The sequence below is a fragment of the Salvelinus fontinalis genome, chromosome 20 (assembly GCF_029448725.1).
Source record: "Salvelinus fontinalis isolate EN_2023a chromosome 20, ASM2944872v1, whole genome shotgun sequence".
Lineage (NCBI taxonomy): Eukaryota > Metazoa > Chordata > Actinopteri > Salmoniformes > Salmonidae > Salvelinus > Salvelinus fontinalis.
This window is the reverse complement of record NC_074684.1, coordinates 23,890,405-23,903,455: the sequence shown is the minus strand read 5'-3', so window position 1 is coordinate 23,903,455 and position 13,051 is coordinate 23,890,405. Positions and strand designations below refer to the sequence as shown.

The 13,051-nt window shown below is 45.4% G+C and overlaps 1 protein-coding gene across 3 annotated transcripts in view; it reads left to right on the top strand.

The window, feature by feature from the left end:
• LOC129817552 (tyrosine-protein kinase Fyn-like) overlaps nt 1-13,051 on the top strand; it is an 80,852-nt gene that overhangs the window by 14,023 nt on the left and 53,778 nt on the right. For all 3 annotated transcript variants that reach the window (XM_055872934.1, XM_055872933.1, XM_055872932.1), the window contains exon 2: nt 98-163. The gene's annotated coding sequence lies outside the window, so the exon portion shown is untranslated. The remainder of the gene's footprint in view (nt 1-97; nt 164-13,051) is intronic.

Sequence of the window (13,051 nt, the reverse complement as noted above, 5' to 3'; positions counted from 1 at the left end):
TGACGCTTACAGTAAATGAAAATTGGCTGGCACACAGTTGATAGTCATGTTTTATTGAACACTATAAATGAATAATTAAATGTTTTTCTCCCCACAGGGCCTGTTTTCGCAGTACACAAAGCAATGTGGAGCAAATAAAGATCCTGATACACTGAAACCAGAGGTACGTACCTCAGCGCTGCCTGCCACAATAATTACAGCTCACACAGCAGACGGGCTCACACACACACACACACACACACACACACACACACACACACACACACACACACACACACACACACACACACACACACACACACACACACACACACACACACACACACACACACACACCAGCTGGCCACCGCTGGTCTGGAGTTTGTGCTACAGGCACTCCTGCTGTGCACAGCTACACTGTCTGTCTTTTCTACCTCTACAAGTAGGATGTTACAAAGAGCACTCATAGCAAATGTGTGTGTTTGTTGTTTCTCCTGTACAATAGGTGTCTCCCAGCTAGGCAGCAGGGCCCAATGCCCCTACACTAGCTCAAATCTCAGGTGACCAAGTCAGGAAGAGAATATTCAGTAGTGTCCCAATTGTGTCACTCTCTCACTGTTTGGGCTGTGTAGGGTGAAAAAGGCATAGGATGTTTTGGCTTGACTTAATGGGATCTCTCTCTCTCTGTCGCTCACTCTCTCCCTTTCTCCATGCTGCAAGCTAAAGCTCTGTGCAGGTCAGCCCAGAAAATCACTCTACCAGTAGGTTCATCTGGTGTCACAGAGTGCACATACATGTGTTCTTACTGTCTTTATACAGTTGAAGTCTGAAGTTTACATACACTTAAGTTGGAGTCATTAAAACTAATTTTTCAACCACTCCACGCATTTCTTGTTAACAAACTAGTTTTGTCAAGTCGGTTAGGACATCTACTTTGTGCATGACATTATGAGATTGAGATTATTTCACTTATAATTCACTGTATCACAATTCCAGTGGGTCAGAAGTTTACATACACTAAGTTGACTGTGCCTTTAAACAGCTTGGAAAATTATAGAAAAGGATGTCATGGCTTTAGAAGCTTCTGATAGGCTAATTGGCATCATTTGAGTCAATTTGAGGTGTACCTGTGGATGTATTTCAAGGCCAACCTTCAAACTCAGTGCCTCTTTGCTTGACATCATGGGAAAATCAAAGGAAATCAGCCAAGAACTCAGAAAAACATTTGTAGACCTCCACGAGTCTGGTTCTTCCTTGGGAGCAATTTCCAAATGCCTGAAGGTACCACGTTCATCTGTACAAACAATAGTATGCAAGTATAAACACCATGGGACCACGCAGGGGTGGGACCACGCAGGCGTCATACCGCTCAGGAAGGAGACGCGTTCTGTCTCCTAGAGATGAACGTACTTTGGTGCAAAAAGTGCAAATCAATCCCAAAACAACAGCAAAGGACCTTGTGAAGATGCTGGAGGAAACGGGTACAAAAGTATCTCTATCCACAGCAAAACGAGTCCTATATCGACATAACCTGAAAGACCGCTCAGCAAGGAAGAAGCCATTGCTCCAAAACCGCCATAAAAAGACAGACTACGGTTTGCAACTGCACATGGGGACAAAGATCGTAGTTTTTGGAGAAATGTCCTCTGTTCTGATGAAAGGAGGGACTGGTGCACTTCACAAAATAGATGGCATCATGAGGTAGGAAAATTATGTGGATATATTAAAGCAATATCTCAAGACATCAGTCAGGAAGTTAAAGCTTGGTTGCAAATGGGTCTTCCAAATGGACAATGACCACAAGCATACTTCAAAAGTTGTGGAAAAATGGCTTAAGGACAACAAAGTCAAGGTATTGGAGTGGCCATCACAAAGCCCTGGCCTCAATTCTATAAAAAATGTGTGGGCAGAACTGAAAAAGCGTGTGCGAGCAAGGAGGCCTACAAACCTGACTCAGTTACACCAGCTCTGCCAGGAGGAATGGGCTAAAATTCACCCAACTTATTGTGGGAAGCTTGTGGAAGGCTACCTGAAACATTTGACCCAAGTTAAACAATTTATAGGCAATGCTACCAAATACTAATTGAGTGTATGTAATCTTCTGACCCACTGGGAATGTGATGAAAGAAATGAAAGCTGAAATAAATCATTCTCTCTACTATTATTCTGACATTTCACATTCTTAAAATAAAGTGGGGATCCTAACTGACCTAAAACAGGGAATTTTTACTTGGATTAAATGTCAGGAATTGTGAAAACTGAGTTTAAATGTATTTGGCTAAAGTGTATGTAAACTTCCGACTTCAACTGTTCTGAGCAGTTATCCATCCAGCTTTCTCACTGTCTTTCTGTTTCTTCTTCACTAGTGACATGTTTTCTATTTTGTCATAATCCTTATGTTTGCATGCTGGGCGGTTCCTGTCCTGAGGACCAGACAGTGACTTCGATGCTATCAACATCCAACAGCACTCTGTTCTCTCCTCCTGAGGCAAGTCTATGGATGCATCCCAATTGGCATCCTATAGTATTCACTACTTTTGATAGTGCACTAAATAGTGACCGCAACGAAGTGGCTTTCTTCTGCTTTGCAGTGAGCTCACTTGTTTTGTGAAAATCAGCATAGAGCAATCAGCATAGCGCTCGAGCCATGCTTTGGCCCTGTCAAAAGACCTGCACTCTGCAGTTTCTTCTTCCTGTGTGAGGAGCGCAACATAGGCAAGCAGGCAGACAAAGAGGATGGATTGTGGTAGGAACCCCGCCGGCCAGTCCGAAGCAACAATACAACAGGCTATAAATAGAAAGGAAGCTTTTTGGGGGGCAACCGGTTTCCACTTGGCAGAGTGGTGGGGGGCAACCGGTTTCCACTTGACAGAGTGGTGGGGGGCAACCGGTTTCCACTTGGCAGAGTGGTGGGGGGCAACCGGTTTCCACTTGGCAGAGTGGTGGGGGGCAACCGGTTTCCACTTAAAATACTGTAGTTTTTACATTGGGTAATTTGGGTACATTGGGTTTCCACTTGGCAGAGTGGTGGGGGCAACCGGTTTCCACTTGGCAGAGTGGTGGAGGGCAACCGGTTTCCACTTGGCAGAGTGGTGGAGGGCAACCGGTTTTCACTTGGCAGAGTGGTGGGGGGCAACCGGTTTTCACTTGGCAGAGTGGTGGGGGGCTACCGGTTTCCACTTGGCAGAGTGGTGGAGGGCAACCGGTTTCCACTTGGCAGAGTGGTGGGGGGCAACCGGTTTTCACTTGGCAGAGTGGTGGGGGGCAACCGGTTTCCACTTGGCAGAGTGGTGGGGGGCAACCGGTTTCCACTTGGCAGAGTGGTGGGGGGCAACCGGTTTCCACTTGGCAGAGTGGTGGGGGGCTACCGGTTTCCACTTGGCAGAGTGGTGGGGGGCAACCGGTTTCCACTTGGCAGAGTGGTGGGGGGCAACCGGTTTCCACTTGGCAGAGTGGTGGGGGGCAACCGGTTTTCACTTGGCAGAGTGGTGGGGGGCAACCGGTTTCCACTTGGCAGAGTGGTGGGGGCTACCGGTTTCCACTTGGCAGAGTGGTGGGGGGCAACCGGTTTTCACTTGGCAGAGTGGTAGGGGGCAACCGGTTTCCACTTGGCAGAGTGGTGGGGGGCAACTGGTTTCCACTTGGCAGAGTGGAAACCGGTTGGTGCACAAGGATTTCTTCTTCCAAGAACCAGCTTGAAGCTTCCATCGGGCCAGCTGAGTATTCAACAGACATAGCAGTTGCATACATCATGCAGGCAGATGCACAGCTGTATGCTTCTGTTCTGTTATATACTGTGTGTATGCTCTCTCTCATACATCTACAGTAAACCCATGATCTGGTTGAGCTATGGCAGATGGTTTGTAATGGAGTTGATGAAGCAGAGAGAGTTGTGTGTGGATGTGATTGTAACGCTTGTGGTCTGAGTTGAGATTGTGGAGAGAAACAAGGCAACATGGCGGGCCAACCCTGTGACTCAGGCTCTGGAGAGTGTCTATGTCCCAAATAGCACCTTATTCCCTACATAGTGGTCAAAAGGAGTGCACTATGTAGGGAATAGTGTGCCATTTGGGAAACAGATGGTGTGTATGAAGTAGTGGTGCCTGTCTGCCTGGTGAGTCATGACATGCTGGAGTCATCAGGAGCTCTGCAGTGGTGACATCATGGCTGCTGTGGCTGAACCTAGAGTGGTACAAAGTCACTCTCACTGGCACACTGTCAGTGGAACTATAGACAGTGGGAGTTTATGGTGGGTGTCGTGTGTGTATGTGATGGTTAGTGAGAGCTGAAAATGAGTCAGTCATTCTAGGTTGTTCCATGCGAAGACCTCCCATTTTTCCGGCCCGTTTTCTTTCCTTGTGTCTTTTTCATGGTCTAATGACGAACCTAACTGAACACTGTTCTTCAGTATGCTTGGTTTTTCATAATTGCATCACTATGTCTTTAGGCCCTTAACGATGAGTATTAATTATCTGTTTTAATTAGCTACTTTCTCACACCCCTTTATTTCACCCTCAATGAATAGCTGTGGTGTGAGCTTGGAACAATGTTTTTGAATTCTCAGAGTAACCCTCAAAAGGTTGTTGTTACTCTGTGGTTGACTGTAAATCAGATTAGCCTGAGACACAGCAGGCTGGGCTGTGGTGGTAACTGCTAACCTATTTTAGCTGCACTCCATTATGTTGGCACATCTGTTGACATTTTACCTCCACTTTTTTAATTTTTAACCTTTATTTAACTAGACAAGTCAGTTAAGAACAAATTCTTATTTACAATGACGTCGGTGTGCTGACGTTTAAAGCTCATCTCCTTCTAGTTGCATCGCTATCGCTCTGTCGAGGTGCAGCGGTGTTAAAGAAACATGAGACGTCACTCTCTGTGTCTCTCTCTCTCTCTCTCTCTCTCTCTCTCGCTCTGCGGATGAAAGAGAAGAAAGAGGGAGAAGGAGAGAAGTTTAGCAGAGGCAGCTTAATGATCTCTGACTCATTCAACCTCTCTTTACTTTTCCTCAGTCTATCCATCTTATTTGGTGGAGGCAGGTCTGAGGAGCACACACACACACACACACACACACACACACACGCACACACATGCACACGCATACACACACGTGCATAAACACACACACACATGCACACGCATACACACACGCATAAACACACACACATGCACACGCATACACAGACACGCATATACACATACACATACACACACGCATACACATAAACACGCACACATGTGCAGGGCATGTGTGTTTGGCTCCAAGGGAACTTGGTTATTTATGCTGTGTGTCTCTGTTTTCTCTGGATTTATCTGTTTGTTTGAAGTCAACATGGTTTAGAGTTTAGGAACTGTCTCTGTAGCTGCTGTTGCTGCACTTAGATGCTGACTGTGATGGGGGAGTGCTCTGCTCTGCTGCAGGATGTGTGGGGCTGGGGCAGGAGCAGCCCCCTCGTGTGTGTGTGTGTGTGTGTGTGTGTGTGTGTGTGTGTGTGTGTGTGTGTGTGTGTGTGTGTGTGTGTGTGTGTGTGTGTGTGTGTGTGTGTGTGTGTGTGTGTGTGTGTGTGTGTGTGTGTGTGTGTGTGTGTGTGTGTGTGTCAGGGATTTCTGGATTTTTTTTAAAGCTGATAAATTAAACTGTTGCCGGACAAAATTACCCAAAAAATAAAATCCCATTGCCAAATAATGCTTTTTATTAATTAATGGAAATACCAGTCGAAGGAAATAAACTCAGCAAAGAAAGAAATGTCCCATTTTCAAGACCTGTCTTTCAAAGATAATTCGTAAAAATCAAAATAACTTCACAGATCTTCATTGTAAAGGGTTTAAACACTGTTTCCAATGCTTGTTCAATGAACCATAAGCAACGAATGAACATGCACCTGTGGAACGGTCGTTAAGACACTAACAGCTTACAGACAGTAGGCAATTAAGGTGACAGTTATGAAAACTTAGGACACTAAAGAGGCCTTTCTACTGACTCTGAAAAACACCAAAGGAAAGATGCCTAGGGTCCCTGCTCATCTGCGTGATTGTGCCTTAGGCATGCTGCAAGGAGACATGAGGACTGCAGATGTGGCCAGGGCAATAAATTGCAATGTCCGTACTGTGAGACGATGCCTAAGACAGCTCTACAGGGAGACAGGACGGACAGCTGATTATATTATGTTATATTGGAATTATATTGGCCTGTGTGTGTAGTGGCAGACCACGTGTAACAACATCTGCACAGGATCGGTACATCTGAACATCACACCTGCGGGACAGGTACAGGATGACAACAACAACTGCCCGAGTTACACCAGGAACGCACAATCCCTCCATCAGTGCTCAGACTGTCCGCAATAGGCTGAGAGAGGCTGGACTGAGGGCTTGTAGGCCTGTTTTTAGGCAGGTCCTCACCAGACATCACCGGCAACAACGTCACCTATGGGCACAAACCCACCGTTGCTGGACCAGACAGGACTGGTAAAAAGTGCTCTTCACTGACGAGTCACGGTTTTGTCTCACCAGGGGTGATGGTCGGATTCACGTTTATTGTCGAAGGAATGAGCGTTGCACTGAGGCCTGTACTCTGGAGCGGGATCGATTTGGAGGTGGACAGCATCATCGGACTGAGCTTATTGTCCTTGCAGGCAATCTCAATGCTGTGCGTTACAGGGAAGACATCCTCCTCCCTCATGTGGTACCCTTCCTGCAGGCTCATCCTTACATGACCCTCCAGCATGACAATGCCACCAGCCATACTGCTCGTTCTGTGCGTGATTTCCTGCAAGACAGGAATGTCAGTGTTCTGCCATGGCCAGTGAAGAGCCCGGATCTCAATCCCATTGAGCACGTCTTGGACCTGTTGGATCGGAGGGTGAGGGCTAGGGCCATTCCCCCCAGAAATGTCCGGGAACTTGCAGGTGCCTTGATGGAAGAGGGAGGTAACATCTCACAGCAAGAACTGGCAAATCTGGTGCAGTCCATGAGGAGGAGATGCACTGCAGTACTTAATGCAGCTGTTAGTCACATGTCTGTGGAACTTGTTCAGTTTATGTCTCAGTTGTTGAATCTTGTTATATTCATACAAATATTTACACATGTTAAGTTTGCTGAAAATAAATGCAGTTGCCAGTGAGAGGACTTTTCTTTTTTTGCTGAGTTTACATTTGACCGTCATGCTATAGGTTAATTTGCATAATTTAGTGGAATTATATTGGCCTGTGTGTTTTTGTTAGTCATCATGTATCTGATTCATCCAACACAACTCGTGCACAGCATACAGAGACTATTTTGAGCAGGATTTCTCCTGCAGCTCCTCAGCTGGTTGTTTTGGTGCATGATTAAAATTATTATTTTTATTTTCTAAGCTGGTAATTGAAGCGCGCTTCCCATTCACCATTCAAGTACAGGCAATAGGCTATCAGCGCATCACCCACCACTTTGTGAGCTGGAGGCAGTAAGCATTTTGAAAACATACTTCGTTGTTGGAAACCTGCATGCTTTATTTCATATTATAAGGCATGTCTTACCTCTCTTCAAAGCAGCCAAATCAAATGTGCATTTTCGTGGAACAGTTTCATTTCAATAATAAAGTTTTTGTTTCTCAAAATCATTGTCATGTGGTTAATCATACAAATCTAAACGTTAAGGCAACTAATGCGAGAACACCAGCCTCTGCGATATGGACACATTGATACACAGTGATCCATTGGGGGCTAAAGAAATGAGTGGATGGAACTCATAGCCTATAAACCAATGCAGCAGTACACTCTTAGAAAAAAGTGCTATCCAGAACCTAAACGGTTTCTTCGGCTGTCCCCACGGGAGAACCCTTTGAAGAACCATTTTTGGTTCCAGGTAGAACCCTTTTGAGTTCCATATGAAACCCTTTACACAGAGGGTTCTACATGGAACCCAAAAGAGATTGTTGGAAAGATTTTTCAAATAGCATACTGTGAGGAACTTTAGTTTTTATATACAATAATTCGTACAATGTACTCAAAGTACAATGTACTTTCGTACATTTCCGCAAAGTAGGCGAGGTACTCTATACGTGCTCAGGTTAGCGTACTCCCTCAACATTATCAGGACAGAGAAACCAGACACATGCTCATTGCCCACATGGAGCCCTCCACACAAAAGACAATTTAAAAAATGACAAATCTCGTAATGTCACGTCCTGACCATAGAGAGCCTTTATTTTCTATGGTGGAGTAGGTCAGGGCGTGACTGGGGGTTAGTCGAGTTTATATTTTCTATGTGGGGTTCTAGTTTTGTTTTCTATGTTGGTGTTTGGTATGATTCCCAATTAGAGGCAGCTGGCTATCGTTGTCTCTAATTGGGGATCATATTTAAGTAGCATTTTTCCACCTGTGTTTTGTGGGATATTGTTTTGAGTTAGTGCACGTAGCACCTCTGTAGTCACGGTTCGTTGTTAGTTTATTGTTTATTGTTTTGTTTTGCTAAGTTTCTCTTTCTAATAAATTATGTGGAACTCAACATCCGCTGCGCCTTGGTCCGATAATTATTCCAGCGAACGTGACACGTAAATTATGGTTCAACCAAAACTTGTTTCTCACAAGTGTAGCAGGTTGGGAACTCTGCAAACAACGTTTCCACTCTGAGAATGGTAAATGACTGTAATTAATACATGCATTAACATAAATTAATGTAAGCAAATGACCTGGATTAACGCTACATTTACTACAGGTGGCATATGTAATGGGGAATTAATTTTAAAAAATCTAGATCAATAAATGGCATACAATTCACATAATGAAACAATGAATGCGCAAGAATTGGCGGGAGACAGCTGAGCCATTCTGGAGAGAGACTTGCCTATATCTTCACCACACACCCCTCCTGTCAATGCTCAGGAGAAGACTCAGATGCAGACAGTTACGAAGTAACAAAAACAGGAGGGCAGGCTAACGACAAGTCAAGGGCAGGCAGAGGTCAGTAGTCCAGAGCAGAGTCTGATAGGTACAGAACAGCAGGCACGCTCTGAGTCAGGGTGGGCAGAGGTCAGTAAATCCAGGGTGGTGTGACAAGGTACAGAATGGCAGGCAGGCTCAGGGTCAGAAAGGTCAAAAACCAGGAAAGCTAGAAAACAGGAACTAGAGACAGACAGGAGCACGGGAAAAAACACTGGTAGGCTTGACGAAACAAATGAACTGGCAACAGACAAACACAGGTATAAATACACTGGGGTTAATGAGGAAGATGGGCGACACCTGGGGGGGGGTGGAGACAAGCACAAAGACAAGTGAAACCTCCCCTTATTCTTGTCTCAACATTTTCGATTATACTTCATACATATTTTAGATGCTTTTCACTGACATCCGCAACTCAATAATCAGCTAGGCCTATTGCCACGTGCGCTGCCTAAATTGCGGGTTTCCCAAATAGTCATAGGCCTATGACCTTGCGATTTGATACAATCCACAGCTATTTTTTAAAGAAGCTAATGGTTCTCGATTCCTCTGTGGCCAAGTCAAGTATTAAAAATTATTGTATTGATTTATGTAAAGACAGGAGTAATTATGTCATTTTGGCAAGTGTATTTTTTAGTTACTTCCCTATAGGAACCACCGCTATGCGTTTTCTCTCCTGTTCTATTGCTTTTCATATTCATTTTATTCATTTCGTTGTCCAGAAGCAAAAGGCACAGTCCTTGTCATATTAGCAACCTATCCTAGTTGTTGCATCTTTAGATTCCCCCTCTTTATAAGTTTCTAACAGGGAACCGCTATCAGGTGCACTGTTTACAACGGTGTTATCCCAGGTGCACTGTTTACAACGGTGTTATCCCAGGTACGCTGTTTACAACGGTGTTATCCCAGGTGCACTGTTTACAACGGTGTTATCCCAGGTGCACTGTTTACAACGGTGTTATCCCAGGTACGCTGTTTACAACGGTGTTATCCCAGGTACGCTGTTTACAACGGTGTTATCCCAGGTGCACTGTTTACAACGGTGTTATCCCAGGTGCACTGTTTACAACGGTGTTATCCCAGGTGCACTGTTTACAACGGTGTTATCCCAGGTACGCTGTTTACAACGGTGTTATCCCAGGTGCACTGTTTACAACGGTGTTATCCCAGGTGCACTGTTTACAACGGTGTTATCCCAGGTGCGCTGTTTACAACGGTGTTATCCCAGGTGCACTGTTTACAACGGTGTTATCCCAGGTGCGCTGTTTACAACGGTGTTATCCCAGGTGCGCTGTTTACAACGGTGTTATCCCAGGTGCACTGTTTACAACGGTGTTATCCCAGGTGCACTGTTTACAACGGTGTTATCCCAGGTGCACTGTTTACAACGGTGTTATCCCAGGTACGCTGTTTACAACGGTGTTATCCCAGGTGCACTGTTTACAACGGTGTTATCCCAGGTGCACTGTTTACAACGGTGTTATCCCAGGTGCACTGTTTACAACGGTGTTATCCCAGGTGCACTGTTTACAACGGTGTTATCCCAGGTGCACTGTTTACAACGGTGTTATCCCAGGTGCACTGTTTACAACGGTGTTATCCCAGGTGCACTGTTTACAACGGTGTTATCCCAGGTGCACTGTTTACAACGGTGTTATCCCAGGTGCACTGTTTACAACGGTGTTATCCCAGGTGCACTGTTTACAACGGTGTTATCCCAGGTGCACTGTTTACAACGGTGTTATCCCAGGTACGCTGTTTACAACGGTGTTATCCCAGGTACACTGTTTACAACGGTGTTATCCCAGGTACGCTGTTTACAACGGTGTTATCCCAGGTGCACTGTTTACAACGGTGTTATCCCAGGTGCACTGTTTACAACGGTGTTATCCCAGGTGCACTGTTTACAACGGTGTTATCCCAGGTGCACTGTTTACAACGGTGTTATCCCAGGTGCACTGTTTACAACGGTGTTATCCCAGGTGCACTGTTTACAACGGTGTTATCCCAGGTGCACTGTTTACAACGGTGTTATCCCAGGTGCACTGTTTACAACGGTGTTATCCCAGGTGCACTGTTTACAACGGTGTTATCCCAGGTGCGCTGTTTACAACGGTGTTATCCCAGGTGCGCTGTTTACAACGGTGTTATCCCAGGTGCGCTGTTTACAACGGTGTTATCCCAGGTGCACTGTTTACAACGGTGTTATCCCAGGTGCACTGTTTACAACGGTGTTATCCCAGGTGCACTGTTTACAACGGTGTTATCCCAGGTGCACTGTTTACAACGGTGTTATCCCAGGTGCACTGTTTACAACGGTGTTATCCCAGGTACGCTGTTTACAACGGTGTTATCCCAGGTACACTGTTTACAACGGTGTTATCCCAGGTACGCTGTTTACAACGGTGTTATCCCAGGTGCACTGTTTACAACGGTGTTATCCCAGGTGCGCTGTTTACAACGGTGTTATCCCAGGTGCACTGTTTACAACGGTGTTATCCCAGGTACGCTGTTTACAACGGTGTTATCCCAGGTGCACTGTTTACAACGGTGTTATCCCAGGTGCGCTGTTTACAACGGTGTTATCCCAGGTGCGCTGTTTACAACGGTGTTATCCCAGGTGCACTGTTTACAACGGTGTTATCCCAGGTGCGCTGTTTAGAATGGTGTTTTCCCGCGAATTGCACTTTGGCAAATGTTAACCCTCAAGGATTGTGTGACCTCTCTGACTGATGGGGACACGTCACACTCTGGGTTGTTAGTTTATATGTATGAGAGAGAGGGCTGTAGACTTCAGGCGGCCATATTGCCTTACTGAACACAATGTGCTCATTACAAGTGGAGTTGAGCTGACCTGAGCGTCACGCTGCGCAGATTTTATTGGCCAATATGAAAAGGCATTGACGCAGGAATCAGAGACCCCAGGGACAATGATCGCTGCCTTTTCTTCATTGTTAAGGTTAGACTTACTGCACCCCCTGTTGAGAGGTGTGACAGGTATGTTGTGAGAGGAGCTGAAAAAGCCTTAAAGTGGCACTCCAGTCTCCTTTTCACCCAATTTAACACCTTTTAACCTTACTTAAAGCTGTAATCCTTAATGGTGAAATGGCCACGTCCCTTTGCGATATTACAACAGCAAAGAAGTTACTGCAAACAGCAACCACAGTTTTTCCCCCTCGGACATTATTGCACACGCGATAGAAGAGCAATGTTTGTTCTCTATTGCTCCTCTATAGTTCCTCAGCAAGGGGGAGGCTGATGACATCACCGATTCCCATCAGACCAACTCCTTGAACTCCCTACTCCTTGAAGTTTGCAGTTGTGTCTAAAAAAATTACTATTTTGCTCAAAAATATTTTTTTACCCTTTAGTGTGTGTATTTATACTTGGGATATCGCTTTTCAACAGTGAAAGTAAAAAGAATCGCTGGAGGACGTCTGGACCAGGCCAACTAAAGGCTTCACACATATATGGGCATATTATGAACTTGGGTGGACGGTGACAATGGTCTGTTTCACTTGACCATGTTGCGTCGGACTCTCCTTTATGGAACATCTGTCGCTGGGATGCAAATTTGCCAAATCTCTACCCAGTCAAGATGGCCGCTGACACAAAGAACCGTTAATTCCTTCTGTATCAGGGGTTGAGACCCATTCAGAATGCTTTTGCTAGTGAACTCAAATTCAACTCAAGAGTCTGATTCAATAAAAGAAAAAGGTTTTGCAAAACATCAGACCAAATCTCTGATATTAATGCTGCTTACGGATGATTCACGTAGCTAGCCATACACTTGATCTACAGTACAGCCTTCCTTCTCTGCAGGGCAGAGGGGGAAATTTGGAATCAATCTAGTGAAAGTTGTGGACAGGCTGGTCAGTCCCATTAAACAGTGCCCAGACCTAGCATGGTGTAGTGTAGTGCTAGAGTAGGAGTAGCTCTTTGATGTTCTGTTTGCTTCCTCTGCTCCAGGCGGACCCCATGCTGTCCATAAGCTTATATAAGCACCACTCCATGTGTTGGAGGTTTGGTTTGTTGACAATGGCGATCCCCTTTTAATTATAATGGAGGGAGACAACTGTTGGGCTCTGGACATATGGCCGCTCTGGGGCCAATATCTTTTAGCTACTAGCCACAGGCGTATAATGAACAGT